This window comes from Gastrolobium bilobum, unplaced genomic scaffold (genome assembly GCF_033153095.1).
Source record: "Gastrolobium bilobum isolate Gb01-03AN ecotype WA unplaced genomic scaffold, APGP_CSIRO_Gbil_v1 utg33045, whole genome shotgun sequence".
In the NCBI taxonomy this organism is placed as follows: Eukaryota; Viridiplantae; Streptophyta; class Magnoliopsida; order Fabales; family Fabaceae; genus Gastrolobium; species Gastrolobium bilobum.
In genome coordinates this window covers 21,891-28,452 of record NW_026897113.1, presented here as the reverse complement: position 1 = coordinate 28,452, position 6,562 = coordinate 21,891, and the positions used below count along the sequence as shown (strand labels likewise).

Genomic DNA, 6,562 nt, shown 5'->3' with positions numbered 1-6,562 from the left:
CAGACTTTAGGAAAGTGGTTCAGGTAGCTCAGCTGGTTAGAGCAAAGGACTGAAAATCCTTGTGTTAGTGGTTCGAATCCACTTCTAAGCGGGCTTTGGGTTCAAAGGACAGGTAGCCGGGAGCGAGCCGGATTTTTTGAAATTCAAGTGAAAGAGGAAGCCAAAAAAAAATGTGAGCGCTCCTGCACTATACGGCTTTTTGGCGTCGCCCTATCTTGCAGGAGGCAGATTTTCTGGATAATTCTAATACTATTTTTCTCCATGATAAAGAAAGGGGGGTCTACTGGAGCGAAATAAAAACAGCTCTGGATCAAGCTACCTCTAAGTATGAATATATTTCTGAGCATCCCGACTTGCTCGATAATGATCCATATATAAATCCAACGGAGGCCATTCTTTCGTATTTTGACAATACGAGAGGAAACCGAAGAAGTTTTGAACGTTGCAGACACTGACAAGGAAGAAATTCAGATCTACGAAAAGATGGCGAAGGATATCCGGAAGAATGGACCAAAGTCTTACTATATTAAATCTATTATGGGCCATTTTGATTTGATAAAGATGGCGGTTTCGAATGACCGCCGTATCAATGTATGAATCCTTTTACTCCAGATTATGAACACCCGATCGTAGGATAGGATAGTTTATTATACTTTCTCTAGCTATTTAGTTACAGCTTTCACTCAGAACTCATAGGAAACCTCCCAACACTCCTCAGTCATAACTAAATAACTAACAAAGCAGTAACTCCTAAAGCATTCGGGGTAAGGGCACAGGAAGTATAGCCATTTTTTTTTTATGGATTCAAAAGAGGAAGTGGTCCTTAGATTCATGTCTAAGTCAGGAAGCCCCTGCAATATCTTTTTTTGATGGGGGGCGGAGTGAAACGACTAGGCTCTCTATCTAAAAGGTATCAAGATAGGGCAATTGGCGATCCCGGGGTTCCCCTTCGGGGGGTTACAGACCGGATCCGAGGAGAAAGAAACAAGGGAGTCTCCTCTCTTCTATTCTATTTATTCGATTTACAAACTTAACGCAGCGGATAATGCGACAACCGATTGTGCGACATCTATTCTATCTATCTAGACAACAGCGGATTTGCCGATCGGAGAATCCGCTGTTCACTCCTATCGTCTTCTTGCTAACAGCCAAAGAGCGGATTGGCACAGCGAATTCGAGAGCAGCAGATTCCAACAACTGATATTGCGATTCTTCTTGAACTGACCTTTCATGAGGGAACGATATTGATCCTCATCTATATGTAGCTGCCTTTGTCTCTATCTATGATGCTATAGATCATCTTGATATAGCAGCGGGCGGAGAAAGAATGCTGCCTTTCTGCTCTTTCTACCTTTGCTTCTCCTGCTTGCTTGGGTCTCGCTCACGGATCTCAACCACGAGACTAAGAATCATGCTTACGAGGCTATCTCGATCTCTATTGTGCAGCCTGAAGTGGTTAGTCTGGTTATCAAGGAGGATAAGATGTCTGAGAAGGATTAAGTGGTTGATAGTGAGCAATCGGCTAAGGGAGGATGACAATGAATTCTCGTTCCAGACAGCGACGGAGGATGGTGTAGAATTTGAACAACACTCCTTTGACTTGCTATCTAAGAGACTAGCCTGGAGAGATAGGAAAGACGCTCTGCTCTAAAGGGATACTAAAAGGCAACTCGATGCCCCTATGAGGGATTGACAACTTGATGTCGCAAGATCGGTTGTTAAAAGACTAAAGCCCACCTTCAAGCTAAAAGTCTAGTCGTATTTCTTACTTATTCTTCTTCCGCCATACCCAAGAGTCATTCACTCCCTAAAGAGATTTGAGAAGAGTAACTAAGAGAAGAGTGGTTATAGGATTTAACGAAAATCGGTTTATAGTAAGTGTGCCGCTAATTGGCATATCTCTTTGTTGTCGATTAGAGACCTTCCTTGCCCTGCTGAGAGCGATAGACTTTCCAACTGAGATGGAGAGAATGCGCTCCTACTCTCTTTCCATCGCCGATGCTAAAACAAAGAGGGCGTAGACCCGAGGGGGGGTTGAGTCAGCAGCTAGTTTTGCCGGAATAGGAATAAACGATGCAATTGAATCTGTTGGAGGAAGGTAGAGCAATAGACGGAATGAGTCTTAGTTTCAATATCCCCCCATAAGTTTGATTACATCGCGTTCAGTTTGAGCTGGGAAGTCAACTAGGTTTTGCTATTCCTTCTCGACTTCTATTTCATCCCTTAAAGGAGATTCGGGAAAAGATAGAATAGGAAGACGTGTTTCCAGAACAAACAAGATACGGGTTGAGAGGGGGAAGTTAGCAAAGTTAGACAAGATTGGAATGGGCATAGGAACATGTATTGATGTACCAGATCGGCTAATGATCCCAGGTTGATGCAATGTATTCCACCAGTTGACTGAAGACTTGATTATTGGTATATCGATCGGTCCAGCACGGATTGAAATAGGAGCCGGTTCGACAGGAAGCTTTTGAAAACGCAGTGCACCCAGGTAAATCAGAAACGAGATGAATACAGACGTTAAACGAGCATCCCACACCCAAAAGGTGCCCCAAATAGGTATTCCCCGAAACCCCCCAGTAACTAAGGTAAAGAACGTAAAAAAAGCACCCATTTCTGTACCGGTTCCGGAAGAGCTAAGAATAAGGGGATGTTTTGTGAATAGGAATAATAAAGTGTTTATAGCCGTAGCGATATAAACAAGAATACTCATCCACCTTGTTGAAGATCTAATGGTGCTACCCGAAGACTTAAATGAATAGCCATCGCTGTTAAGAACAACCGAGATCCAATGAGAATTAGCGCATAGCTTCTGGTCTTTGACATCAAAAAAGAAGGTTGTAATAACGAAAGGGACATCTGAGAATTTTGTCCTAGCTAGTGGAACAAGAAAGACATGGTTAGAATAGCCCTTACTGTGAAATATTAGCAAAAATAGAAAGTACCTCCTAATAAATAGAATTTCTTAGATCCAGCAAATTCAGCAGCTCCTCACATCCCCAACTATGAGTGCCACATAAAAGCACATCATAGTAGGCATCCCTCAGAAAGCTGTGCTGAATAGCTTCATCCCCAAACATTGTCCGAACAAGGTCCGTCATGGTCCATGACGGGGGTAAGACCTTCCCGGCTTCATGCACACACCTGTTGTATTCATCACAAAGTTGATAAAATAAGGTATCTAAGTCAGGTGCAGCACTTTGCCCGTCGGACAAAGTTGAAGAACTAGTGGAAGAAGCGGAAGAAGGGAAGGAAGTCAAATCAGTATCCATGAGAAAATCCAGATCGCTAAGCCTTGGATTATCATATAGTACGAGTTGAGAGCTGTTCATCTTTTCGTATTGGATTATAGCTCCGCTCGTGCGTGGCACTCCTTGCTCGCGGAGCAGCATACCGAAAAAAAGAGTGTTTGGAACACCCGAAAGCCCTTTATCGGATTCGAACCGATAACTTAAGCCTCTTTATTAAGGGCGGGAGCTTTACTCTTTGGGCGTGCTAAGTTTATTTAAGTCATTTTTGCGGTTCACTTAAGATTTTCTATCTATTTCTGTCTTCATTATCAGCTGCATGCTGTCGGCGTTATATCCACTCCACACTGACAAAGCGAGATTCCCGTGAGATCACCATCGGCTTGTTGAAATCGAGAAAGGTCACTCCGTCAAGCTTTTTTCTTATATACGATACCCTTTGCCATGGCCCTTTCTTTCTCGTATATATATCTACGTCATTCTTTTGAAGTGAAGCAGATGGACACAACAAGTTCACTAAAAGAGCAGTTAGGCCTTTCCATAAGCCTCTACTCAAGCACTCGAGGAAGAAAGCTGACAGACGTAAGAAAATGGAAGCAGGTGCGCTAACCGCCACTTCTTAGTTCCATACTCTCAAAGATGGAGTGAAGCTTGCATTCAAAGCTCTTTCTTTTTCTTTCCATCGACCATCCCCTTCTCCTAACATGGCGAATAAACTGATTAGTAAATCTGCTTTCTTACTTCTACTACGATAATACGAATAGTAAGAATGAAAGTCTCATCCGATTTCTTTCTTTTCTATACAATTTGAATGAATGAGATTCCATGGGGTTGTAGGAAATCGATTGCCGGGTTGTGTTCGTGAACCTATAAAGAACTTTTTTGATTGCCCTCGGAAATTACTGAAAGACTGGCCTACGACCCCTCACAGAAAAAGGGTCTCTGCTTAAAGGAAATAAGTTGGGCGTACTTTGACGAGGCTCTTCAAGACCTTCTTTCTATTCTATAGAAGTGCCAATAGCCAATAATCTAAAATCTTACTATTAAAATAGAGGGTAGTCTAGTCTAGCGCGTAGTTTCAAAGAATTAAATTAAGAGAATCAGCGATCTATGCCTTACGAACGTCAACCACCTCTTTAAGGTCTTCAGTAGTTAGGGGGCGCGGAGATGTTAGCTCAATGCCGCCTTTCTTGGGGAAGGAAGATGGATGGTCGGATCCCTCTAGTTGCATTCCTTTTTTGAGAGTAGCATGTATAGTATTCCAGGTTCCATTTAGATCGACTCCTCCGGCACTAGAAGCAGAACTACCTGCCCAGGTTAAGTAAAAGAATCTCTAAACCAGATATATGTCACGTACGGCGCTTACAAGACAGCTACTAACAAAGCAACCTCGGCTAGCTACGCTCCCTAAACCCCTCAATGCTACGCTTCCTCCTTTGCGACTTCGATACGTGCCTATAGTAGTAACTTCCACTAAGGCAGGAGCTAAGAGATCTATCTTAGATGAGAGTCAGCTATTACTTCCTCTTACTAGAGGTTGCGGGGAATCGTTAAATCTATTATGTAATGTCTTTTTCATTCTCCATTCGAAAGTAAGGAATATCCTTTCTAAAAGAAGAAAGCACTACTGACTTCCGCTTTGACTTCCTCCCGAGCGAGAGCGATCACAGGACTAGCGGAGGGAAAGCAAAAGAAGAAAGAAAAAGGATCGAGACATTGACTTTTCATGCAGTTCCGATTGGAACAAGCATTTTATGAGAGAATCGTGCGAAGGGCAAGTCCGAAAACTTAGAAACGAAATATCCAAAAAGAAGTGAAATAAAACCGGACGAAGAAATCGGACGGGCGGTATTCTTTCGTCGGCCCGGTTTATCCCTTTCTTGTCTAGTGTATTAGACTCCATTATAGGTCATTCGGAAGGGCTCCGTTTCTATTTTAGGGCATAATGTTGTGGTTGTTCCCTCTCCTTTCAGTCGAGTGACTTCGTACCTCTCCTGACCGAGAAAAAGAAGTTCAAGAGGCATCCTCCATTCATATCGATTTGGGTTTTTCTGCACCATATTTGGATCTGCCTCTTCTTCGATCCGGAATTCCCAACAAATCCTTGACTCCTCGAATACAATGGGATTTAACACCTGGCAAATCTTTCACTCTACCTCCTCTTATTAACACCATAGAATGTTCCTGCGAGTTATGGATTTTGCATGATCAGCAATTCATATTTCTTGGTTTGATTCGTTTCCATCCTCCAACTATATACAAGTAATTTAATAGTGATGATATTTGCAAATTTATTGATATTTTTATTCTAGAGATTTCACATAACACGAAAAATTGCATTTGAATTATGTTAAAAGCTAGCAAGAACTGAAAAGTTCATTATTTATCCTCTCATTAATATAGTAATTAGACTTGTACTCACTCTTTCAGTTTCTATAGCAAATACTTTTATTAACAATATGAAAACACATAAAGTAATAATTAAGTGAAGTGATCAAAATTTCTGCAATAATTTTCTTCAAATTTTTTTATATTAGGTTTATATTCTATTACAAATACTTTTATTTATAATATAACATATTTTTTTTCGCCCCCGACATAATAATTCCTAGGTCTGCCACTGAAGAGAGTGAAGGAAAAAAATTTATGTCACTGGCAGCAAAATAATTTCTGCCGCAACTGCACAAATCATTCTTCATTTTATCTAATTGAACTTCTCAATAAGTTGGAAAATATCATTGATCCTCTTAGCTAGTCTGCGCCTGCAGAGGTGTTTCGGTATTAATATTCGTGATTTTTATATTAAAAATTAAATATTTTTAAATAATTACGAGCTATAGTTAATTGAGAGCGAAGTTAAATTTGTGAAAATTTATACTACGATAAATATAAATATTTAATTGACATATTATAAGTTCATTCACGTCAGCTCAATAACACAATTTATTCATTTATTATATAATTAGTTAGTTCATGACCAATTCACTAAAATTGGTCCAATTAAAATATAAGGCTAGGATCAATTCAAGTTAAACCTGACTCATGACCATTTCTATATATATATATATATATATATATATAGAAAATATTTCTACAGCCACTTTAGATAAGGCTATCTACAGCTACCCAAAAACTACGTCGTTTTGATTAATGAAGGGTGTTTATGTAAATTTAGGTAAATTAATGAAGGGTGTTTAAGTAAAATATATATGATAAAAAAATAAACAAAGTTACGAAAACACCCTTCTTAATTCACCTAAAATTACATAAACATCTTTCATTAATCAAAACGACGTAATTTTTGGGATAAC

General features: G+C 40.0%; 1 non-coding gene and 1 pseudogene across 1 annotated transcript; one reads left to right on the top strand and one right to left on the bottom strand.

Annotated features, from left to right (window-relative positions):
- The first annotated feature begins 17 nt into the window (after window positions 1-17).
- TRNAF-GAA (transfer RNA phenylalanine (anticodon GAA)) lies at window positions 18-91 on the top strand. Its single transcript has one exon. It is a non-coding gene; the product is annotated as a tRNA-Phe (tRNA).
- Window positions 92-2,180: 2,089 nt separating this feature from the next.
- LOC133304284 (putative cytochrome c biosynthesis ccmC-like mitochondrial protein) lies at window positions 2,181-2,862 on the bottom strand (annotated as a pseudogene).
- Window positions 2,863-6,562: the final 3,700 nt, after the last annotated feature.